Source organism: Schistocerca serialis, chromosome 6 (assembly GCF_023864345.2).
Source record: "Schistocerca serialis cubense isolate TAMUIC-IGC-003099 chromosome 6, iqSchSeri2.2, whole genome shotgun sequence".
NCBI classification, from domain to species: domain Eukaryota; kingdom Metazoa; phylum Arthropoda; class Insecta; order Orthoptera; family Acrididae; genus Schistocerca; species Schistocerca serialis.
The window spans coordinates 214,706,187-214,732,562 of record NC_064643.1 but is presented as its reverse complement, the minus strand read 5'-3'; the positions used below and the strand labels follow the sequence as shown (position 1 = coordinate 214,732,562).

The window sequence follows — 26,376 nt, the reverse complement described above, 5'->3', positions numbered from 1 at the left end:
CCGCGCTTGCTACTATCTTGTTACTTTTTGAATAAGTTCCACGTATGTTATGCCGTTGAATCCTTCTTGCCAGTGCCCAGTGAAAAATATACAGGATGTAAAAAACTACGGGTACAAAACTTTGGAAGAGATAAAAGGATAAACTCTGTTATGTGAAAAGAGTGACACAGGTATGCCGTCCGTGAAGGTTTCGAACCCATTCATTTAGATCGCGTTAGTCAGAGTCTTATTACAGATGCCTGTTGAACTATACACACTTAAAACCAAAATTGAAACGCGAGACGGACGATTCGGAATTGCATTCAAAATGAAAATATTGTTAATACAAAGAAAGACGATGACATCTATGTACGAACTATCTAAACCTCTGCAAATAGGCTCTTGCTGGTATGGTACGGTAATATTATTCTAACACGTAAATGATTAAGTGTACAATAAAAAATAAAAATAAATACATTATTAGCAAACACCAAATTTTCACGTCGTGCTGTAGCGAAGAATTCACATTCTGTACTAGTTTTCAGGTAAATAAATACAAGTGCCAAGTGGCTCATGACATTGTTCAAGCTTTTCGATTCTATGGTGGTGCAGCTATCGTAATATTTTAGCTGACTACTACGTAAGCAGTTTCTCATTCGGTTTAACAAGTAGAGAGAGGATACGATTCCCGACCAGCTACCTGACTACCACGTTTGGAAGTGGCGTAATGTTGACGGAGTCTACGTCAGGTTAGTTTTACCTGTGCCAGGGTCCTTGACACACATCGCTAACGTCCTGTTGCCACTTGCCTCAGAATAGCAGCCTCTTGCCTTAGTTGTTCACGCTGCAGTAAGCCCATTTGACGGAACGGTGGAGGTGTTGAGGGGAGAGGGGAAGAAGTTACCGCTGACTGTCGCTCACCAATTGCTTTATAATGACTACAACGGTGCTGTATGTCTTTCGTATACCCGTCGGCGATCTGGCGACAGCTTTCTCCCTTGCCACAGAAACACTACTCGAATGTGTTCCTCTTCCATCTGCTATACATTTTCATCTTTACGTCAGTTCATATGAAACATGAATCTGGAACTATTCGTCGGTTCAACACCACCTATCGTACTCCGTCGACCGAATTCTCTACGTGCTATTACTACTATCCTGTTAATTATTAACTACTAGTTTGCATTCCGCGAACGGAGAGAGTCAACAACCGATTTTCTTCTCCGAAAATAGACATTTTTATAATTGAGTTATGCTTTTCTGACTGGATCATCAAATTAGTAGTGTTAAAATTTCTATATCGCTCTTTCCAAAAAAATCAGACGAAAACATTACTTGCCGTCACATACATCTCACGCAATGACGATTACTGCAAAACCAGAGACATCCAGTTTATAGAACCAGTCTTACAGGAAGTCTTAAGACGGTTTTTTATTTTTTTTTCAAGCTTCTGTCTGAGTGGTATTGGAAGAACAACCCCAAATATGGTCTCCTGGCCGGTAATTTCATATGATCTCATTTCACACGAAGAGCGTAAAATGATACTACCACACAGTGTAGCCACCGCCACACACGGTAAGTTGGTTTCCGGAAGTAGAACTGAGATGATAATGGACGTATCGACACTTTAAAATACCCATTGTTACACTCTGTGTCTGTTATACTGATGACATTTCTATGTATTACATTCAATTGAGCAAAGCAATATTAGAATTAGTTTCGGCGCACACCTGGCTATGAATGAAAGTCGATTTTTATTACACAATCTCAAGCTATGCTTTACTGATGTTGGAAACTCATGGGACATACCTGATCTGTTTCAGAATACACATTCCATCATCGGGTATGTATGGTAAACCAGTCAAATCTATTTAATAAAACATATCACGTATGGATAGCCCATAACGATCATCCTGACATACCAATTTACTATATAGGTAAAATCGCATTAAGTTAGATGGAAACTTTTTGTATTTTCTTGTTTTGTTTTACAACACACACGAAACCCAAACTGACCGGTGGTTATCGGCATCCATCTTTGGAAGTATTTCATTGAATTGAAATAAATTTGTTTTTCAGCTACATCTGATGGTGGAATGTGTATTCCGAAATCGGTCAATTTATGTTGTACGAATATACAACACCAACAAACTGCAGCCTGAGGATCTTTCACATAACAAAAAACGTTGAGGCTGTGTGACTCCGAGGTGCCAACGTCAACACCGGTGGAGAGATCAGAAACAAGTAGACTGCATTTCGTGTAAACTAGACGTTTCTGGCTTACTGTAATAGTAGTGTGATTTTCAGTACATGCGTGATCCGTTAGTGGTAAGTGTGCTAGTAGCGTATTCAAGAGTTTCACAGCTGTTTTCGGGATTTTATATCTGCTGAAAACCAAATACATGATCCCATGCATTATCAAGAGCTGAACCTTCCCAATATAAAGTACCTGTCTTACGTGTGCCCCCAAATTTCGGAAACATTTTTAGGTGGAGTAAACTTAGTTTATAATTGAAAATAAAAGTAAACAAAAGGATAACATTCACGGCAAAGTTACATGTAAGGAACGGTGCACAATGTAAACAAGCACTTCGGCGCGCCTTGAAAGCACACGCCCAGTAAACAAGACTTGTTTCAAAGTGACGCAGCGCCAGTTTGCGCTGCCAAGGTCAAAGCAAATTGTGTGAGAAGTGGTACCGAACGCAAATTGGCCAGTGATTTCACTTGGCGTGCACTAGCGATCGATTGGTCAACTGATGCAAGAAATCAAGTAATCACAGCGAACGCTGAACTCACCCGCTCTGCGCAGGAACGCTGACTGGTTTTAGCTCTCAACTATGCATGCGTGTACGAGACCGCAGCCGGCCTGCTCGCAGCGCCATCTGGCGGACGTTGGCCAACACACTGCTCCAGCAGCCGCTGTAGGAAGCCGTGACGTCTTCACTGTCCGCTACTACACGGGGCTTCACAGCAAACGCGCTACTTGAGCAGACGGCGAACACTGGCTGGCATACAGCGAGTAGTGTTCCATCGTCACAGACAATAGGGTGGGGATCCGTGTGAAGACTTGTGCAAACGAGCAAATAGATATCCAGGGGAATTTTTGGAGAAATCTGTATTTATTTCTCTTTCGATCTGCCAAATACCCCCGCCACCTGCCACGTCTTCACTGTTGTGTCCCCCCCTACCCTCCACCTCTACACCATTCATCTCCTTCCCAAGGTGGCTTCCATCAACTCCCCCTCCCAGATGATGCCCTCTCTCCCTCCATTTATCTCTTCTATCAACTCTGATCCTCACCCCCCCTCCTTTCCTCCCTCCTTTTCCTGGGCTCCCTCTCCCCCCTTCCATCCTCTTTTTTTACTAACCTACCTCTCTCTGCCCCCTTTCTCTCCCCCCCCCCCCCAAGTCCTTTTGCATTTCCCTCCTCTGCCTTTTCCCATTCCCTCTCGTGTCTGCCCTCCCCCCCCCCCCCTTATTAGCCCTCTCCCTCCTTTGGTTCCCTCCCACCCTTTGTTTTTCCTCCCTCCAGGTCTCCCCTCCCCCCATCTGCCCTTGGCTATGGTGTTTCACCTTTGTGCCGACATTTTAGTGCAGTGTTTACAGTGAGGGTTCAGTGTTGTGTGTCTTTTCCGAACGGACATCATACTGTGTCGCTGGGTGTGATTTTTATATCTCTTGCGAACAGAAACCAGACTGTCGCCATGTTTTTTTAATTGTCTGTCTACTATGTTACCTGTTTGCTTCCAGTGTATTTTATTAGCATTGCCAACCCTTTTCTTTATGTTTTAACTTTCCACAATTTTCCGCCGTTTTACAATTTAAGTCGCCGTTTTATTGCCTGCTTTTATTGTTTCTTATCTTCTTCTTACGTTTTAAAAAGTCTGTAGGCTGCAGAGCAGCATACTAAGCTGCTACCAGCCCGCCCCCTTCGAGAGGAATCGAAATTCAATAAAGGAAAAAAATGCCAGATAAATTTTACAAAGAACAGATAAGATTACTATAAATCACAATAAACGTTTGGCACTTACTATGTGAAAACAAATTATATCAGTTATTGAATTACAATTACGTTAGGGAAACTACATTATTACATTAAATGGAACAAAAATCACATAAATTGATGACAGTTGATTGCACAGTAACATTAAGATTATGGATCCATTTCCTGGCATTGTCCATCAACTTGTGGAACAACATCTGAGAGCCGTCTCTGAAACCATGAATGTTACAAACCAGAAGATGGTCCATTGTTTGTACCTCGCCACAGTCACAACACGAATCGTCTGTAAAGCCCCATTTGGTTGTTTGCTGTTTGCATCGTCCAACTCCCGTACGAAACCTGTTTAGAACTGACCAGTGTTTCCTGTTGAGAATGAAGCCTTCAGCCCTTTTGGTTGGGTCGTGGATTAGGTGATGGTTTTCCACGACGCCTCTTCTCAGATCCTGCCATGCATTCTTGCATTCAGCATCGAGACCCTCTGAGCCCAATGTTCTGCTCCAGAAGATAGGTCTCCTGGAGTTGAGTCTCGTGGGTCCTCCCATGTCGGCATGTATGGGTAGCCTTGGGTTTGCTTCAATTTTTTCTATTATGTCCTGGGTTGCTTTCTCTCTACGTACGGAAGCAGGAGTGATGTTTGCCAGCACCGGAAGCCACTCAACGGGGGTTGGCCTGAGAGTGCCGGTGACGGTTCTCAGAGTGGCATTTAGTTGTACATCCACTTTTTTGGCGCGCGGCCTTCTGCTCCAGACTGGGTCACAGTGTTCTGCAGCGCTATACACCAGTGACAGTGCAGCAGTTGGTAGAGTGGCAGCATCACAACCCCAAGTGGTGCCTGCTAGTCTATTGAGCAGGTTATTTCTCGTCTTCAGCTTTTGGGCAGTATCAGTTAGGTGTTGTCTAAAAGTCATGCTGCGATCTAGCTCAATATCGAAATATTTTGGGAAATTCTCGTGGCTGAGAGCTTTACCATTTACAACCAGGCGCAGTTTCCTTCTCGCTTCCTTGTTGTTTAGATGCATGACTGTGCTCATTGATTTTTAGATGCCATATGTCATAGCAGTTTTTCAGTGTAGCTAGATCTTCATTTAGTGCTGAGTCCAGGTTTTCAAATGATTTACTTTGCGCTGTAATAGCTAAATCATATGCGTAGGCAAATTTACGTGAGTGCAGATCAGGCAGATCTGCTATATAGATGTTGAAGAGCCAGGGGGCTAAGACTGATCCTTGCGGAAGACCATTTTTTAGGGTATGGCACTTGCTGGTTTCACCATTTAATTTGACCCTGAACTTCCTTTCGCTCAGCAGGTTCAAATTCTGTAAATCTCAAAATCTGTAATATCTTTGTATTCCCTGTCACATTACAGATCGACTACTTCAAGCTGCAAGTCAGTGTGTACTGGATACTGGAAGCTTTCTCAAACCTACACTCTATATAGTTTTTCCACGCTACTAATAATAGGCTATGTGCCTATGGTATGCACACCTTCATAGAGCGCTGAAGAATATGTAACAAACACTTTACAATACAGAAAAATGCTGAAGATTAGATGGGTAGATCGTGTAACTAATGAGGAGGTACTGAACAGAATTAAGTTGACAAGAGATTTGTGGCACATCTTGACTAAAATAAGGCATCGGTTGATAGGACACATTCTGAGACATCAAGGGATTACCCGTTTATTATTGGAGGGAAGAGTGGGGAGTAAAAATTGTAGAGAGAGACAACGGTATGAATACAGTAACCAGATTCAGAAGGATATAGGTTGCAGCACTTATTCAGAGATGAAGAGGCTTGTGCAGGATAGAGTCGCATGGAGTGCTGCATCAAACCACTCTTTGGACTGAAAACCACAACAACAACATGATGAGATTACAACAGAGACATGTGGAAATTTCAGGATTATTTCAATTTCTCTTCGCCTTTGTATCAATACATTGCTTACTTCCATGATTATCTCACGAAAATAGCTCAAAGGTAAAAATTTAAGGGGATCGAGCTTACAAGGGGACTTACTGGCAACCGTTCTTACCACGAAACATTGGAAGAGGAAAATAAGGAAACTGCAGTGGTACACAAATTGTCCTCCACCACACACCGGACAAGAAAGCGAGTTAAAATTGCTCTGTAATACAGTTCTGAGTTATGTTGAAAGTTTCAAATCCCTAAATCATCAGCAAGTGAAAGTGGTAAGCAAAGTACCCTCCACCACACACCAGACAAGAAATCGAGTTAATGCAGCATCGTCATCCACTTCTGAGCTGTGCTGAAAGTTTCAAGTCTCTATCTCATCGGGAAGTTCGTTTAAAATAAACTGCAAAATCTGTACCGAACAAATGGAGAAGAGAGCGAGTAGATAAAAATATGTTAATAATTTAAATGGAAATAGGTCATAAATAGAAAAGGAATAAGTATGTGAATGATACGCGTTACGTTTGCATTTCTCTTGTGACTTCATCTACTTTACTACACACGTAGGTCTGCGATTTTTGTCTGCTTGTATGCGAGGATGAACTTCATAAATACATTAACTGTCTCTGGGTAGCTGTGATCGCTCGTAGACATCACAAATTCGGAAACGCAGAATATTATTAATTGAACAGCAAAAAAAAAAAAAAAATAAATAAATAAATAAATAAATAAATAAAAATAAAAAACAGGATTTTTCTACCTTTGTTTTACTATCGCAATCTGACGTTACAATGTCAGTATCTTTGAACGTTCAGTTAGTGAGTCAACTATCCTGTGTCTGATATTCTTCGCTCTAATGAAATAGTAATTTGAGGAATGGCAGTTGGAATTCGTACCGCTCTACCTGCGTCATCCAGACGCCTTGACAACTGAACAGTGAATTTAAAACAAGCACTGTGACGTGATATAATACCTTTGTTGTCTCGGCTCGTAGTGTTAACTACATAGATACAATGGCTTAATAAAGTTTCCGTAAATAAAAACTGAGCATCTACATCTACATACATACTCCGCAATCCACCATTCGGTGCGTGGCGGAGGGTACTTCGTACCACAACTAGCATCTTCTCTCCCTGTTCCACTCCCATCCAGAACGAGGGAAAAATGACTACCTACATGCCTCCATACGAGCCCTAATCTCTCTTATCTTATCTTTGTGGTCTTTCCGTGAAATGTAAGTTGGCGGCAGTAAAATTGTACTGCAGTCAGCCTCAAATGCTGGTTCTCTAAATTTCCTCAGTAGCGATTCACGAAAAGAACTCCTCCTTTCCTCGAGAGACTCCCACCCGAGTTCCTGAAGCATTTCCGCAACACTCGCGTGATGATCAAACCTACCAGTAACAAATCTAGCAGCCCGCCTCTGGATTGCTTCTAGGTCCTCCCTCAAACCGACCTGATAGGGATCCCAAAAGCTCGAGCAGAACTCAAGAATAGGTGGTATTAGTGTTTTATAAGCGGTCTCCTTTACAGATGAACGACATCTTCCCAAAATTCTACCAATGAACCGAAGACGACTATCCGCCTTCCCCACAACTGCCATTACATGCTTCTCCCAAATCATATGCAATGTTACGCCCAAATATCTAATTGACGTGACTGTGTCAAACGCTACACTACTAATAGAGTATTCAAACATTACGGGATTATTTTTCCTATTCATTTGCATTAATTTACATTTATCTATATTTAGAGTTAGCTGCCATTCTGTACACCAATCACAAATCCTGTCAAAGTTATCTTGTATCCTCCTATAGTCACTCAACGACGACACCTTCCCGTACACCACAGCATCATGAGCAAACAACCTCACATTGCTATCCACCCTATCCAAAAGATCATTTATGTGGATAGAAAACGACAGCGGACCTACCACACTTCCCTAGGGCACTCCAGATGATACCCTCACCTCCGATGAACACTCACCATCGAGGACAACGTACTGGGCTATATTACTTAAGAAGTCTTCGAGCCACTCAAATATTTCGGAACCAACCCCATATGCTCGTACCTTAGTCAGGAGTCTGCAGTGGGGCACCGAGTCAAACGCTTTCCGGAAGTCAAGGAATATGGCATTCGTCTGATACCCTTCATCCATGGTTCGCAAGATATCATGTGAAAAAAGGGCGAGTTGCGTTTCACGGGAGTACTGCACAGCCATTCACCAGGAATGTCGTTGGAAACGGGAGTTCGTGTAAGCAGAGTTGCATTTCCGTTGCATTTCGGCTACTCCGCAACCTACGGTCCCAATCACAAAAGTTTAAAATAAAAAATATCTCTGTTCTAAAAGTGTAGTGTGCGTCCTCTCATAATAGTAAAAAACGAAGACTTACTTATTACCGATAGGATTCCGGCTGCAATTTTTGATGGATATCTGTCAGGAACTATTTCAGCATTCACGTTGCAAACCTCAGGCTCCTCGCCTCAAATTCGAAGTAGCGTCTGGTCAGACGACTGACAATTCAGTCGGAAAAATCCGTAAGATTTTTAAATGAATGGTTAACAAATTTGATGTAAGTTAGATATTCCAGGAATCTGATTTTAGCCATATCCTTCTTTATCCCAACGAGGACCGAATCTTTTTTTTTAACTTCCTGTCAGCAGAAGCAACTGCTGGAGCTTTTGAACCTGGGGAAGACCATTTTCAATTAATTTTATTCGTTAAAAAGGTATTGCGGGAAACATACTAGATATCTTGAGACCCGTTGCATCTAACACTTTACAAAATCGTCTGGTGATAAAAATGTCGTGCTTCAACCACGAACGTTTTACTGCGAAAATAAAAATGAAGAAAACAAATTCGTTTTCTTAAAAGTGTGAATGTATTTTTATAACTGCTGCAAAAATTAGTCAACTTCCTTTTTACACCATTAAGACTGCTGCACCCGTTATGATTACATTGTAACTAGTTTCATTGCTATTAACTGGAAGCTGAAACTAAATGCTCACAAAGGCTGATTGTTTGGGAATGTGTTGTATTCGAATTTAACATAGGTAACGTTTGCTGGGTTATTACGTTTACCTTGAATTTGCCTAATAAACATCTTGCTTATAGTTACAGTATGTTATTCTTAAAACTGAAGTACTGGTTTTTGGATGGACATTACCTTCCTAATTGTTTTGAAAAATGTTGTTGTTCACGGAACTACTAACAAATCGTATTGAATAAATTACTGATATAAATTATTTTCATTTTCCGAGGCTCATCAATTCACTAAAACAAAAAACTTTTAGATCTGAATAATAAAATTTAAACTTGGCGTTGTAGTATAAAACAATTTCTTGTGGTATTTACTTGTTTATTTTCTCTCTACATGTTTCAATTGTTCACACCACTTTCTTAAGGTGGAGAATTGTGTTGTCACATTCGTGGTGTTAGTGCAGTGAACAGACCCTTTCAGATAAGGGCAAAGCAGGTTATGTTTCGTCTTGAGAATGTCAGTAGAATCGGAAAGATGCTGCCTACTCCCGCTTGTTGAATGTGCTCTTCAGTGTACATTACGGCAAACTGTTACTTTGTAAGGTGTAAATTGGACCTTTTAACTTTCGTAGGCCCTCCTAGAATAATTTTTTAGGGTCTATTGCAGCTATCGCAGGCCAGCTGCTCACAGTTCCTGGAGGTTTGCGAAATGACGTCCACACAGAAATTTCCTCATAGCCCCGAATAGATCGTAATGAGAAGGGGCCAAGTCAGGAGAAAACGGTGCTTGTGGCAGTACCAGGAATCCGTAGTTTTCCGTTTCGTACAAGGACGAGCGTTGTAATGTCCTTTTTCCTGAGAGCGTGTATTCTGCACAGACTGCCAGCAATCGCCCGTGAATATTCGCAGTGTTTACACCCTCCTTCCACAGAAACCATGTCTTGCAGCGCTGTCCTTGATGATCACACACTATGTTGTCCGCTCACGGAATGACAACAGTACGGAAAACAAGCTGTACTGTGTAGATATTGCACTTCTAGTAGTTGTTCTGCCACCTGCGGTTAGAGCAAAGTACTTCATACTAGGAACTGTAATGAAGAAACAGGTGGCGAACGATAAAGGCTGGGAAAAAATAAAGTTCGTATACCAATATGGAACGTCCTTATGTGCACAAGGTGTTCGGAAATCTTCGTCAGAAACTTCCAGACTTTTAGAGGGGAGTGAGTACATACACTATTGCTCATTAAAATTGCTACACCAAGAAAAAATGCAGATGATAAACGGGTATTGTGATTACATTTTCACGCAATTTGGGTGCATAGATCCTGAGTAATCAGTACCCAGAACAACCACCTCTGGCCGTAATAATGGCCTTGATACGCCTGGCCATTGAGTCAAACAGAGCTTGGATGGCGTCTACAGGTACAGCTGCCCATGCAGCTTCAACACGATACCACAGTTCATCAACAGTAGTGCCTGGAGTATTGTGACGAGCCAGTTGCTCGGCCACCATTGACCAGACGTTTTCAGTTGGTGAGAGATCTGGAGAATGTGCTGGCCAAGGCAGCTGTCGAACATTTTCTGTATCCAGAAAGGCCCGTACAGGACCTGAAACATGCGGTCATGCATTATCCTGCTGAAATGTAGGGTTTCGCAGGGATAGAATGGAGGGTAGAGCCACGGGTCGTAACACATCTGAAATGTAACGTCCACTGTTCAAAGTGCCGTCTATGCGAACTAGAGGTGACCGAGACGTGTAGCGAATGGCACCCCATACCATAACGCCGGGTCATATGCCAGTATGGCGATGACGAATACACGCTTCCAATGTGCGTTCACCACGATGTCCCCAAACACGGATGCGACCATCATGATGCTGTAAACAGAACCTGGATTCATCCGAAAAAATGACGTTTGCCATTCGTCGTTGAGTACACCATCGCAGGTGCTCCTGTCTGTGATGTACCGTCAAGGGTAACAGCAGCTATGGTCGCCGAGCTGATAGTCCATGCTGCTGCAAACGTCATCGAACTGTTGGTGCAGATGGTTGTTGTCTTGCAAACGTCCCCATCTGTTGACTCAGGGATCGAGGCGTGGCTGCACGATCCGTTACAGCCATGCGGAGAAGATGCCTGTCATCTCTACTGCTAGTGATACGAGGCCGTTGGGATCCAGTACGGCGTTCCGTATTACCCTCCTGAACCCACCGACTCCATATTCTGCTAACAGTCATTGGATCTCGACCAACGCGAGCAGCAATGTCGCGACACGATAAACCGCAATCACGATAGGCTACAATCCTACCGTTATCAAAGTCGGAAACGTGATGGTACGCATTTCTCCTCCTTACAGGAGGCATCACAACAACGTTTCACCAGGCAACACCGGTCAACTGCCGTTTGTGTATGAGAAATCGGTAGGAAACGTTCCTCATGTCAGCACGTTGTAGGTGTCGCCACCGGCGCCAACCTTGTGTGAATGCTCTGAAAAGCTAATCATTTGCATGTCACTGCATCTTGTTCCTGTGTCAGGGTAACGTTTCCGTTCTACGAGGGTCTCAATTCAGATGTTTAACTGATGCACTTCTTCTCGAGGAACTGAATTAAACCTAACGCAGGACAATTATTAGATAACAATTCCAAAAGAAACATAACGAAACATTCATTTATCGCTTAAGCACATTTGTTTGTATTAACACGTAAACATTACTCGCTTGCATTATTCCAAAACAAAAAATAACCCAGCATATTGTACGTATAGAAAAGCGCTGATGCTTTACAACGGTGGCTCGTTGTGTGACCACTAACTTTGTTACAGGCATTGTACTTACGAAGTATGTTCTGGTACACGCTCTCCATCCCACTTAGAATATCTTCAGTTTCTATTGCAGCGGCCAGAACTAGTGCCAGCAGATCTTCCTCTTTCTCTACAGGAGTTTCAAATATTAAACTTCGCGTACGACCCTACAAGAAGCAGTCGAAGAGAGCTAAATCCGGCGATCGCAGTGGTCACCCCGTTGGAATACTTTGGCCTATCCATCTTTCACCATATCGTCTGCTCATCGATGTCTCCGAACCGCACGTGGGAAGTGATGTTGTGCACCATCATGCTAAAATCACATTTCCTGGCGGACATTCAGGGACACGCCATTCTGTCTAGCCTACTGCGTACGAAGACAAGCAAATCTGAGAGTTTTCTTTTTCCATCAGCAGACGTGGTCGCGTTACACACATGAACTGAAACAGTCGCAAAAAGGAAACGGTACGTTTCCGGACATTGGTACTTATTAAAAATATTATGTACTCACTCCACTCTACAAGTCATAGAAGTTTGTAAAGGGAATACTAACCTACACTTTACTGAAATTATTCACCAAGACATCTCATAAACTATAATCCTTCCCTTCTCCCCATGTAGACAGTCGTTCTCACGAAGTACTGATTTTTCCGAAGCAATTCCCCGAAGGTTCTCCCCATACCTTTTCTTACTTATGAAATACAATGTATCCTCGCATCGGCTACTGAGTATGTGACAACGGTTTACATCCATCCGGGACACCTCCTTCAGCACTGGTAATAAATCTTACGTTGCTTCCCTATTAAGTAACCAGTAAAAGTATCACAAATCACAAAACTGTGCTGCCTCACTTAAACTTAGCAACTATATGAAATGGAATGAGCATGTAAGGATTGTAGTAGGGAGGGTGAATGGTCGACGTCGGTTTATTGGTGTCCATTCCCTCACACTGAAAAAATAGCAACAGCAAGAAGTTTTGCGACATAAAGGAAAGTTGATAGGCGTGTTTCTACATCTGAAAGATGATGTCTGTTCAAACGCCAGTTGCGTAAGAGTGGCACTAATAACGCCTCTGTGAGAATGTAAATAAATTTCGTTTTAAATACACGCTGTAACAGTAGTGGACGTTAGTTACCTTTAAGACTGGACGTGGAGAGTTGATGTGGGTCGTATAATAGGGCTACGAAAAGCTTAATTTTCCTTCTGCGATACTGCAGAAAGACTCGACAGGAATGTAGTCGCTGTGAACGATTACTAGCAGCTGTGCTCACGGCAATCTAAGGACGCAAGAAGACCGGGCTCCGGACGGCCACGAAGCACTACCAAGAGGCTGTAAAATGACTTTTTTTAATAAGAAAATCAATATTTCTATATGTGTTTGGAGAGAGAGAGATTGATTTTTGATTGACATTTCTACTTTAAGTCGTAACTAGTTCCTGAATTTTGGTTACTGCCTCCTTGAATGATCAGCTTCTGCACCAGTTGTTGACGTATTGCAATTTGGAGGAAGTTTCTGTTCTGTTAGTTACTTGGCCGTATTGGGGATAGCTTTGAGCCCAAGTCTTCATAGATTTTCATACCTAAGGAACCACTGTCGTAAGTAAGTAAGATCAAACAGCAATCTGCTTTTCGTGACCAAAGGAGATTGCTTGACACACAACCTTCCTTCAAACTTCACGTCCTGCTGCATCAGAATTGCTCAGTGGAGTTCAGTACCATACTATTGTACAAGAACATAATCCAATTACTGTAATTAAGAAATTATGAGAGGTTGTTACTTATTGAGTGAAAACTATAGAGAGTGCGTTTCTTTCCCTGCATTTTAGTGAACTTTATACATTTACAATTCTGTCGATTGATAGATGGCAACGACAATGAAGTTCAGCTCCCTTTCCAAAAACAAAATATTTCTATTCTTCACTTCCAGAAAATTTGTATAGGCCTACATAAATGTTTGGCAACTCTTACACATACTTCAGTCGGTTTCATCACTAAAATATCAATTTTCATTAAATGTAACAATACGTTCTGAGCGACGGCCTAGCAACACGTCCTCTTTCCACAAGATACAGATTAACAGTCTTTTTTTTAATAACATCAATTGCCTTTTTTTATTTTTAGAGTCCATACTCAAAGATTCTCTAATGCTATCGTTGGAGGGATTGCGCGCTAAAGAGTTTCTTGCTGTCCAGCTGCGCTTCACTTCATTTCAAGTACTTTTTGAATCACATTTACACTCTCGGTATTTACATACATTACTGAGCTTCTCAGAATAAAATCAGGCACAAATTAGTTAAAGAAAAAAAAGCAGTGTGGCACACATAACATTACAAGGCAAAACCGTCGTCTTCGGCGTGTGGCTCTGGCGCATCGTACTGCATCTGCAGCAGCGATCTGAGCAGCAGTTGGCGCCACAGTGACACAACGAACAGCTAAAAATCGGTTACTTCAAGGACATCTCCGAGCCTGAGTCCCTGTAGCGTGCATTCCACTGAGCCCAAACCACCGCCATTTGCGGCTTCTGTGGCGTCGAGCGAGAGCTCACTGGAAGGAAGGGGGGACATCCGTTGTGTTTTGTGATGCCTCGGTGCCAGTGATGGCCGTTTGTTGATAAGAAGGAGGCCAGGTGAGGGCCTGCAAGCAACCTGTCTGCGTTCTAGACATACTGGACCTACACCTGGAATCATGGTCAGAGGTGCGATTTCGTATGACAGCAAGAGCACTCTCGTGGTTATTCTACTCACGCTGACTGCCAGTCTGTACATAAGTTTGGTAATTCAATCTGTTGTGCTGGCATTCATTAATAGCATTCCAGGGGGTGTTTTCCAACAGGATATCGCTCGCCCAAAAACTGCTGTCTTAACCCGACACGCTCTATAGAGTGTTTCTCCTGGCCTTCTCGATCGCCACATTTATGTCCAATCGAGCACACATGGGACATCATTGGACAACTCCAGCACCATCTAAAACCAGCATTAACCATCCCTGTATTGAGTGAACAAGTGCAACCGACGTGGAACTCCATCTCGCAAACTGACTTCTGGCACCTGTACAACACAATGCATGGACCTTTGGATGCTTGCATTGAACACTATGGTAGTTACATCGGTTATTAAGGTACAAGCATTTCGCACTTGCAATGGCTAATCTCGTGCGTACATTAACCTGTGATCTTGCAATGTTAATCACTTAAATATGTTACCTAGACAAATGTATTCACGAAATTTCAACACTACGAAAATGGCTCTGAGCACTGTGGGACTTAACTTCTGAGGTCATCAGTCTCCTAGAACTTAGAACTACCGGGTGATCAAAAAGTGAGTATAAATTTGAAAACTGAATAAATCACGGAATAATGTAGATAGAGAGGTACAAATTGACACACATGCTTGGAATGACATGGGGTTGTATTATAACCGATCATCTGATCAGAATAGTAATAATTAGCATAACAAAGTAAGACAAAGCAAATATGATGTTCTTTACAGGAAATGCTCAATATGTCCACCATCATTCCTCAACAATAGCTGTAGCCGAGGAATAATGTTGTGAACAGCACTGTAAAGCATGTCCGGAGTTATGGTGAGGCATTGGCGTCGGATGTTGTCTTTCAGCATCCCTAGAGATGTCGGTCGATCACGATACACTTGCGACTTCAGGTAACCCCAAAGCCAATAATCACACGGACTTATCTGGGGACCTGAGAGGCCAAGCATGACGAAAATGGCGGCTGAGCACACGATCATCGCCAAACGACGCGCGCAAGAGGTCTTTCACGCGTCTAGCAATATGGGGTGGAGCGCCATCCTGCAAAAACATCTTACGTTCCGGCAGGTGTTTATCAGCCAACATGCGGATGATGCGATTCTGTAACATATTGGCGTACCTCTCACCCGTCACGGTAGCAGTTTTGCTGTCCAGAGCGATCTGTCGGACATTTTGTGAACTTTGTTTTTTTCGGTTCTAATAAAACCCCATATCATTCCAAGCATGTGTGTCAATTTTTACCTCTCTATCTACATTATTCCGTGGTTTATTAAGTTTTCAAATTTATACTGACTTTTTGATCACCCTGTACTTAAACCTAACCAACATATGGACATCACACACATCCATGCCCGAGGCAGGATTCGAACCTGCAACCGTGGCGATCGCGCGGTTTCATTCTGTAGCGCCTAGAACCGCTAGGCCACTCTGGCCGGCTCAATACTCTACATTAGTTATTTTTTGGTGCTGCTATTTTTTCTGTCGGTATATGTTCCCTTGATTTTGAAGGCTTCTTTTACGCCATGGGAACTGAGTAATCAATCCATATCCCAAAGATATTACTCTATTACTCTGACAGTCTAACTGAAATTTCTCTTTCTTGGAACTCATTATGCAGTAACAAGTTTATTTTGAAAACCTCAGAAGGCAAATATGAGTCACTCCGTTAACGAGCACAATGGACACGCTGGAACGTTGTTGGTAGTAAAAAATAAATGTAAATGCCGTGTGACATTCTTGGCTGCAATACACCAAAGCGTAGATTTAGCCGCCTGTCGGAAAGGATTGTCTCTCTCCACCCACATTGGCCCCTTCCCTTGTCGACATGTGAGAGTTGTGTCGAACGTGTGTAGTTTTGGGTGAGTGTAATTGCCGCTTCGGGCATGGATGTGTGTGATGTCCTTAGGTTACTTAGGTTTAAGTACTTTTAAGTTCTAGGGGACTGATGACCTCAGATGTTAAGTCCCATAGTGCCCAAAGCCATTTGAACCATTTGAACGGTTCTAGGCGCTACAGTCTGGAACCGCGCGACCGCTACGATCGCAGGTTCGAATCCGGCCTCGGGCATGGATGTGTGTTATGTCCTTAGGTTAGTTAGGTTTAAGTAGTTCTATGTTCTAGGGGACTGATGGCCTCAGAGCCATTTGAACCATTTGAATCTTCAATGTAAACGAGGTGTTCCATGAAAGTATCGGGATTCTCAAAAGCGTTCAGTAACAGAAAAAGTGTGGGCACCCCTGTGCTAGACAATAGTTGACTGGAGGTGTGGAGTATGGACCGATCTACATCTACATACATACTCCTCAAGCCAGGGTAGGGTGCGGTGCCGAGCGCAGCCTGTACCATTACTTGCAAATTCCTTTCAAGTTTCCTTTCATTTTCCACTCGCCAACAGAACGAGGTAAAAAAGACTATCTTTATGCCTCCGTATGTGTCATAATTTCTCATATCTTATTTTTGTGGCCCTCACACGAAATATATGATGCTGGGACTAGGATCGTTCTGGAGCCAGCTTCAAATGCTGGTTCTCTACATGTTCTCAATATCGTTCCTCGAAAAGAACGTCACCTACCACCAAGGGATTCCCTTTGAGTTCCCAAAGCGTCTGCGCATCACTTGCGTGTTGTCCCAACCTACCAGTAACAATTCTAGCAGCCCATCTCTGAATTGCCTCGATGTATTCCTTTAGTCAGACCTGGTGCGGATCCCAAACACTCGGATAGTACTCAAGAATAGGTCACACTACCATCCTATACACCATCTCCTTTACATATGAACCACACATTCTGAATCTTCTTCCAATAAACCTAAGTCGACCATTCGCATTTCTTGTTACAATTCTCACATGCTCGTTCCATTTCATCCGGATATTACAGGATTGTTTTTCCTACTGATCCACATTAATTTACATATTTCTACATTTAGAGCCATCTACCTTTCATCGCCCCCCCCCTCCCCCTCCCATGAATCATGGACCTTGCCGTTGGTGGGGAGGCCTGTGTGCCTCAGTGATACAGATGGCCGTACCGTAGGTGCAACCACAACGGAGGGGTATCAGTTGAGAGGCCAGACAAATGTGTGGTTCCTGAAGAGGGGCAGCAGCCTTTTCAGTAGTTGCAGGGGCAACAGTCTGGATGATTGACTGATCCGGCCTTGTAACAATAACCAAAACTGCCTTGCCGTGCTGGTACTGCGAACGGCTGAAAGCAAGGGGAAACTACAGCCGTAATTTTTCCCGAGGGCATGCAGCTTTACTGTAGGGTTAAATGATGATGGCGTCCTCTTGGGTAAAATATTGCGGAGGTAAAACAGTTCCCGATTCGGATCTCCGGGTGGGGAATACTCAAGAGGACGTCGTTATCAGGAGAAAGATAACTGGCGTTCTACGGATTAGAGCGTGGAATATCAGATCCCTTAATCGGGAGGTAGGTTAGAAAATTTAAAAAGGGAAATGGATAGGTTGAAGTTAGATATAGTGGGAATTAGTGAAGTTCGGTAGCGGGAGGAACAAGACTTTTGGTCAGGTGAATACAGGGTTATAAATACAAAATCAAATAGGGGTAATGCAGGAGTAGGTTTAACAATGAATAAAAAATTGGATTGCGGGTAACCTACTACAAACAGTATAGTGAACGCATTATTGTGGCCAACACAGACACGAAGCCCTTGCCTACTACAGTAGTACAAGTTTATATGCCAACTAGCTCTGCAGATGATGAAGAAATTGATGAAATGTATGATGAGATAAAATAAATTATTCAGGTAGTGAAGGGAGACAAAAATTTAATAGTCATGGGTGACTGGAATTCGAGAGTAGGAAAAGGGAGAGAAGGAAACATAGTACGTGAATATGGATTGGGTGTAAGGAATGAAAGAGGAAGCCTCCTGGTAGAATTTTGCACAGAGCATAACTTAATCATAGCTAACACTTGGTTCAAGAAAGAAGGTTACATACATGGAAGAAGCCTGGAGACACTAGAAGGAATCACATAGATTATACAGTTGCAAGACAGAGATTTAGGAACCAGGTTTTAAATTGTAAGACATTTCCAGGGACAGATGTGGACTCTGATCACAATCTATTGGTTATTAACTGTAGATTAAAACTGAAGAAACTGCAAAAAGGTGGGAATTTAAGGAGATGGGACCTGTATAACCTGACTAAACCAGAGCTTGTACAGATTTTCAGAGAGTGCATAAGGGATCAATTGACAGGAATGGGGGAAAAAAATACAATAGAAGAAGAACGTGTAGCTCTGAGGGATGAAGTAGTGACGGCAGCCGAGGATCAAGTAGGTAAAAAGACGAGTGCTAGTAGAAATCCTTGGGTAACAGAAGAAATATTGAATTTAATTGATGAAAGGAGAATATACAAGAACGCCGTAAATGAAGCAGGCAAATAGGAATACAAACGTCTCAAAAATGAGATCGACAGGAAGTGCAAAATGGCTAAGCAGGGATGGCTAGAGGACAAATGTAAGGATGTAGAGGCTTATCTCACCAGGGGTAAGGTAGATACTGCCTACAGGAAAATTAAAGGGACCTTTGGAGAAAAGAGAGCCACTTGTATGAATATCAAGAGCTCAGATGGAAACCGAATTCTAAGCAAAAAAGGGAAAACAGAAAGGTGGAAGGAGTATATAGACGGTCTATACAAGGGCGATGTACTTGAGGACAACATTATGGAATTGGAAGAGGATGTAGATGAAGATGAAATGGGAGATTTGATACTGCGTGAAGAGTTTGACAGAGTACTGAAAGACCTGAGTCGAAACAAGGCCCCGGGAGTAGACAACATTCCATTGGAACTACTGACGGCCTTCAGAGAGCCAATCCTGACAAAACTCTACCATCTGGCGAGCAAGATGTATGAGACAGGCGAAACACCCTCAGACTTCAAGAAGAATATAATAATTCCAATCCCAAAGAAAGCAGGTGTTGACAGATGTGAAAATTACCGAACTATCAGTTTAATAAGTCACAGCTGCAAAATACTAACCCGAATTCTTTACAGACGAATGGAAAAACTGGTAGAAGCCGACCCCGGGGAAGATCAGTTTGGGTTCCGTAGAAACGTACGACTTATTTTAGAAAATAGATTAAGGAAAGGCAAACCTACGTTTCTAGCATTTGTAAACTGAGAGAAAGCTTTTGACAATGTTGACTGGAATGCTCTCTTTCAAATCCTGAAGGTGGCAGGGGTAAAATACAGGGAGCGAAAGGCTACTTACAATTTGTACAGAAACCAGGTGGCAGTTATAAGAGTCGAGGGGCATGAAAGGGAAGCAGTGGTGGGAAGGGAGTGAGACAGGGTTGTAGCCTCTCCCCAATGTTATTCAATCTGTATATTGAGCAGGCAGTAAAGTTAACTCGGAGTAGGTATGAAAATCTATGGAGAAGAAATAAAAACTTTGAGATTCGCTGATGACATTGTAATTCTGTCAGAGACAGCAAAGGACTTGGAAGAGCAGTTGAACGGAATGGACAGTGTCTTGAAAGGAGGATATAAGATGAACATCAACAAAAGCAAAACGAGGATAATGGAATGTAGTCGGATTAAGTTGGGTGATGCAGAGGGAATTAGGTTAGAAAATGAGACGCTTAAAGTAGTAAAGGAGTTTTGCTATTTGGGGAGCAAAATAACTGATGATGATCGAAGTAGGGAGGATATAAAATGTAGACTGGCAACGGCAAGGAAAGCGTTTCTGAAGAAGAGAACTTTGTTAACATCGAGTATAGATTTAAGTGTCAGGAAGTCGTTTCTGAAAGTATTTGTATGGAGAGTAGCCATGAATGGAAGTGAAACATGGACGATAAATAGTTTGGGCAAGAAGAGAATAGAAGCTTTCGAAACGTGGCGTTACAGAAGAATGTTGAAGATTAGATGGGTAGATCACATAACTAATGAGGAGGTATTGAATCGAATTGGGTAGAAGAGGAGTTTGTGGCACAACTTGACAAGAAGAAGGGACCGGTTGTTAGGACATGTTCTGAGGCATCAAGGGATCACAAATTTAGCATTGGAGGGCATCGTGGAGGGTAAAAATCGTAGAGGGAGACCAAGAGATGAATACACTAAGCAGATTCAGAAGGATGTAGGTTGCAGTAAGTACTGGGAGATGAAGAAGCTTGCACAGGATAGAGTGACATGGAGAGCTGCATCAATCCAGTCTCATGACTGAAGACCACAACAACAACAACAACCATTCATCACACCAACTACAAATTTTGTGTTTGTTGTATCATCCTACAGTACCTCGTCTTCGACGCCTTCACACATACAGCGATGAGTAATGAGTTTGTCTGCTTTAAACGATGCGAGGCAAGTCTACCAGCGTTTAACACGCTGTGTGTAAAGGATGAGGCTCTTGCCAGAGATAGTTCTATGACTTTTTCGAGGTATTTTCCGTCGCATGACTTCGGTGCACTGTTCAGTTCACTCTGAACGTGAAATAGGATGTTTACATCAACATCCTCGGTGATCAAGTACTGATTGCCTTTTGTCTTATATCTTCGTGGTGAATACGCTGCCGACACTCCCGACTTCCAACATGACATTAACCGCATTCAAAGGGCTGCACGCATAAACTCATTCTATGACGAGTACTCTGGCACCCTATCGCGCTTCAGTTGGTCTTCCAAATCTCCTGGTCTTAATCCTATAGAAAATATCTGGGACTGTTTGCAGCCAGAGTTGGAACGTAGCAGTCAAGGTTCTCGTAGCTTGGTAGCTCTGTGGGAGCTAATCATCAACGAACAGCTTCAGCTGAAAGTGGCATACCTGAAAAAACATAGAGATTCTCTTTTACTCCGAATTAACGACTTTATTAATGCTAGATGTGTTATTACCTTGATGCCTTCTGGGAGTGACAAATTTTTGGTCTAGTGCACTTATCATAGCTCGTGTTTGAATTAACGTTGTTTGCAGTTGCTATTGTTGCTTTTGGGAGTAGCAGTGGTGGTATTATTATTATTATTATTATTATTATTGTTATTTTTTTATCATTGTGGTCAAGGACTTAGAGAGAGGGACAAGGGAGGGCAGTGATGAAAAACGTCGTAATATGACACTCATAAAAAAAAATGAACACTACTCAGTGAATTTCTTTATGATAATATTGTTGTCGGATTTACTCGGAGACCCCAGAAACATAGAGTAGCTAGTCTTTCAACCTTTCCAATGTTGCAGTATTCCTGCTCAATCACCCTACAAGGCTGGTTCATTTGCAACATCCTTGTCATATGGGATGTTTTCTCTTTTGCAGCAACCTGCTTAGCTTTCAACAACAGCACGTTTTCACCACAAAAATGTTGCCGCTTATGTACGAGGTTGTTATTCATAAACAAGCTGATTGTAGTAATTAAGATGGGCCAGTGGGACTTACGGACACCTCCAAGAAGTGTTCTCCAGTACTCGTGACGAGAATAATGTAAGCAAGGAAAACATACCATGTTCCTGTCCGAGGACTGTTCTGATGCGAGCGTCTATACACAAGTCCCATCATTTCTGCACAGCTACTACAACCTACATACGTTTTAAGCTGCTTATGTGAAACCATGAGGTAGTGAACGTGGTAAATACATAGTAACATAATTAAACGACATGGCATATATATGACGAATCGCAGAGGAGAGGTACATTTCCTGTGAGAAAGGTCATCGAGTAAAACAGAAGTAATATCCGGCGTTCCCCAAGTAAATGTTATAGGCCCTCTATTGTTCCTGATCTATTTTAACGATATAGGAGACAATCTGAGAAGCCGCCCTAGACTTTTTGCAGATGATGCTGTCATTTACCGTCCTGTAAAGTCATCAGATGATCAAAATGACTTGCAAAATGATTTAGATAAGATATCTGTATGGTGCGAAAAGTGGCAATTGAGCCTGAATAAAGAAAAGTGCGAAGTTATTCACATGAGAACTAAAAGAATTAAGCTAAATTTCGATTCGCGATAAGTGGGGGGGGGGGGGGTGGTTAGTGTTTAACGTCCCGTCGACAACGAGGTCATTAGAGACGGAGCGCAAGCTCGGGTTAGGGAAGGATTGGGAAGGAAATCGGCCGTGCCCTTTCAAAGGAACCATCCCGGCATTTACCTGAAACGATTTAGGGAAATCACGGAAAACCTAAATCAGGATGGCCGGAGACGGGATTGAACCGTCGTCCTCCCGAATGCGAGTCCAGTGTCCTAACCACTGCGCCACCTCGCTCGGTTCGCGATAAGTCACATAAATCTGAGGGCTGTAAATTCAACTAAATACTCAGGGATTACAACTACAAATAACCTAAATTGGAACTATCACATTGATAATATTGTGGGTAGAGCAAACCAAAGACTGCGATTCATTGGCAGAACAGTTAAAAGGTGCAAAGGTCCACGAAAGAGACTGCTTGCACTACGCTTGTCCGCCCTATTCTGGAGTTCTACTGTGCGGTGTGGGATTCGCATAAGGTGGGACTGACAGATGACATCCAAAAAGTACAAAGGAGGGCAGCTCGTTTTGTATTACCGCGAAATAGGTGAGATAGTGTCACAGACATGTTACGTGAATTGGAGTGGCAATCATTAAAACAAAGGTGTTTTTAGTTGCGACGAGATCTTCTCATGAAATTTCAGTCACCAATTTTCTCCTCCAATTGCGAAAACATTCTGTTGGCACACACGTACATAGGGAGAAATGATCATCACGATAAAATTTAATCACGTAGATGTAGATGTAGATGAAGGTAAAAGTACCCGTAAAATTTGTAACACTTCACCAAACACAGGAGACATATTCAGCCGGAAAGATACAAACAAACGGTAGTCTTGCTACGTTGTTGGGGGTTCACATCAAGGAACGCATAGTTTAGCAAAGCACTGTAGGATTAAGCCAGAGTTAACAGTGAAAACGAAGAAATACCTCAGAAACAGACGGCATTACCTGATGTGAGCGAACATATTTTGCAACGAACTGTTTTTCGATCTAAAACGCAAGCCAGATCGTAAAAATAATTCAGTATTCGAAATTTTATTTAGGTAGATTGCGTAAGTAAAAATCACAGGCCAATTTCAATGAGACGTTCTTAATTAATTATTCTTTCAAAATTCAATTTGTAATTTTATGTAGGACTTTTATTCTGTTAGTCTTGTGTGCTGAAATTGCAAGGAATGTAGTGTGTAGCATTGCTCACTGTACTGCGCAATACAGAATTTCACGACAGTCTTTTTATTTTACAGTTTTAGGTTTTGATAGAAGTTAATTAAAACACAATTATACAGTTTAAGATAGTTTGGCGACTCAACTTATCACATAGCGTGTCGTAGTTATTCCACTTGTATTGTTCAGGACAACAACAAAGACACACAAAGTCTAAGATAGGAAATCAGTCCAGGTTTAGTTCACCAACAGATGAACTTTTATTATTCAGGAATGTTAGACTTGGTGAACCGTTTGCCCAGAATTCAAGATTTTAGGTACTTTTGTTGATTTTGTAGTGAGATCAGAGCACTGTCTCGATAGCGAAGCTACAATAACCACTTTGTGCAAAAGTGGTGGATTTGTGGGGAATTTTGCTAGTGCGTGCACAGATACAAGGCAAATAACCCGCAAATGAGCGAGGAGGAATACAGGCCTTATGACGATGTAAGTTACATTCTATACCTAGGTATAAACAACCTCTGTGGGCAAGCCTTGCAACGGAGTCTACCATTTGGGGTGAGGGGCTCCCAATGGTTGCCGAAGGAGGAAATCGACAGACTGAAGGAAAATATTCAGCTGGATCACTTCCGAGGTATCCACAATGAATTCCAGGTTGTGGTCTAAAGGCCAGTTTGGTCGAGTGAAAACAAAAACATATACAACCAGACTTGGGGGTGGATGTCGTTACTAAGGTTTCAAAAATATTTGAATTTACGAACACTGAGAAAGTGCTTGTAACCGATATTGCCGAGAGTCGGAATGTTCTCTACAGCATCTGACGGGCGGCTCACTATCATGTCTTAGTGAAAAATATTGTTCCCAGGGAAAGTGAACAAGACACCACAAACTGGTGTTTACACCACAAGTCTCTGATCGTAGTGAGAGTATGAACGCATGAAGTCACTGCTGTAATCATTACTATTTAGTATGCATTCAGTACTTGTCAACTGTTTTGCATGTTCTTTATATCCTTTTTATGCTGTTGACTGACTTTAGTCTGACTTTCTTAAAAATTCTGAAGTGCCTGATATTCTGTTGTGTCTGAAAACGGTACAGAATGTGTGACATGAGAATCATGTGGACAACCTCGCCATCTCTGTCGTCAAATCTTAGACATTCTTCGTTAACATACTAAGTTTTTCTTTTTGTTCGCCTTTTTTCGTTCTTAATGCGTCTACCTGTTCACTAATTATTTCAACGGTGATATGAAGTCGGTCGCGGCGCTCAGTGACTTTCGAGACTATTGCGCTCGGTACAGTGGTATTTATTTTTGCAGGTACCTCTTCTTTGTCGTTCTGTTGTGTAGTTTTTAAATATTTTGTTCAGTTTCAAGCTGGCGCAGCCTGGCCTCTAACCTCGTAGTAACAGGTTGTAGGTAATTATTAATCTCTTGTCCAGCTTCTGCAGAAAGGTTTTTCTGTTTTGCCTAAAGTTCCTTGATATCTTTACCTACTTCTTCTTGTGATTTCGTGTTTTGTTCTAGTGTTTTGTCTATTTTCTGAAACTGTTCTTGTTTTCTTCAAATGTTTTGTCTATTTTCTGAAATTCGTCCGTGTTTTATTCGAGTGTTTTATTCATATTTATTAGTAGCTCTAACGAAGTTGGATAACTGATTTCTTCATTTAAGTTTACTGGATTTGCATCGAATGAGTGCACATTGTCAGTAACTGACGTAGGCTTGATTGCTGTTTGATTGAAAGAAACGGAAGCAGAGCGCGAATCGGCTGTATCAATAAGTGATTGTTGAAAAATTTCGCATGGCTGAGGCGACTTGTGACCAGCCGATTAGTATTCTCAAATTTCTTGTCCACTCTTTGATATCTGTTCTGCTGCGTTTACTAATAAAGAATTCATCTGTGTTGGAAAGTTATCAGCATTCTCTGAAATCTCAAGAAAATTATTTGTGCAACGACTGTTGTGTTTGTTATGTTTCATTAATTAATGAGTCACTACTTTGTGACGTGGTTTGCTATCTGGAAGCGTGACGAAATATTTTGTTGATAGGTGTAGTATTGGAGTGTAAAAACAGAATTGCAAAACAAAATTTCCGTTGTAGCTACACGAAAGGAATTTTTTTAGTTATTTACCAGTAACCGAATTAGTAAATTATTTTATGCAACAGAAATATCTACGAAAAAATTTAAGTAGGCCTAACACCGAAATTTTTCACACGATATGTATTATTATCTGCTTACGTAATTACGTAACAAAGATTTTCACACTCAATAAAAAAGAAAGAAAACACAAATGTTAGTACAGAGACACGTAGCGCCGATTTGCTTTCGAGCACCAGTGTTGAAGTCTGACAACTTAATCACAGAAAAACCAGAGGTCTGTCCTAGGTGAACAGGACCGACTTGTGTAAGCTTTCTATAAGAACTTATCTATAAATGATAATACTGTATATTATGTTAAAAACCTTTCTCCTCATGTAACGTGTGCTTTAGTTATCGTACTCAACTGTTCAGCATTACTGACTGCTGTTTGGCCCTGTGTTGCGCATATATACGGTATCGTGAAATACAGAATTTGAAATAATGATAACTAATTGCTTACCCACTGAAACTGTTTAACTGAGACTCAACACAAAAGTACATTACGAAAGTTGCGTGCCATGAAGTGCAATTTCTGACTTGAAATGTCCACAAAATAAAATACTGCTCTACTCAAAAGAAAAATAACTGTTTGAGATTACCTTCGCTTTTCACTATAAATTAATCTGCCTGCTTAGCACAACACCTGATAATTCTGACTACGAAGTGTTTC

At 41.9% G+C, this 26,376-nt stretch overlaps 1 protein-coding gene across 1 annotated transcript in view; it reads right to left on the bottom strand.

Annotated features, from left to right (window-relative positions):
- LOC126484200 (cytochrome P450 6k1-like) overlaps positions 1-2,913 on the bottom strand; it is a 135,570-nt gene extending 132,657 nt beyond the window's left edge. The window contains exon 1 of the mRNA XM_050107612.1: positions 2,776-2,913. The gene's annotated coding sequence lies outside the window, so the exon portion shown is untranslated. The remainder of the gene's footprint in view (positions 1-2,775) is intronic.
- Between the last annotated feature and the right edge of the window lie 23,463 nt (positions 2,914-26,376).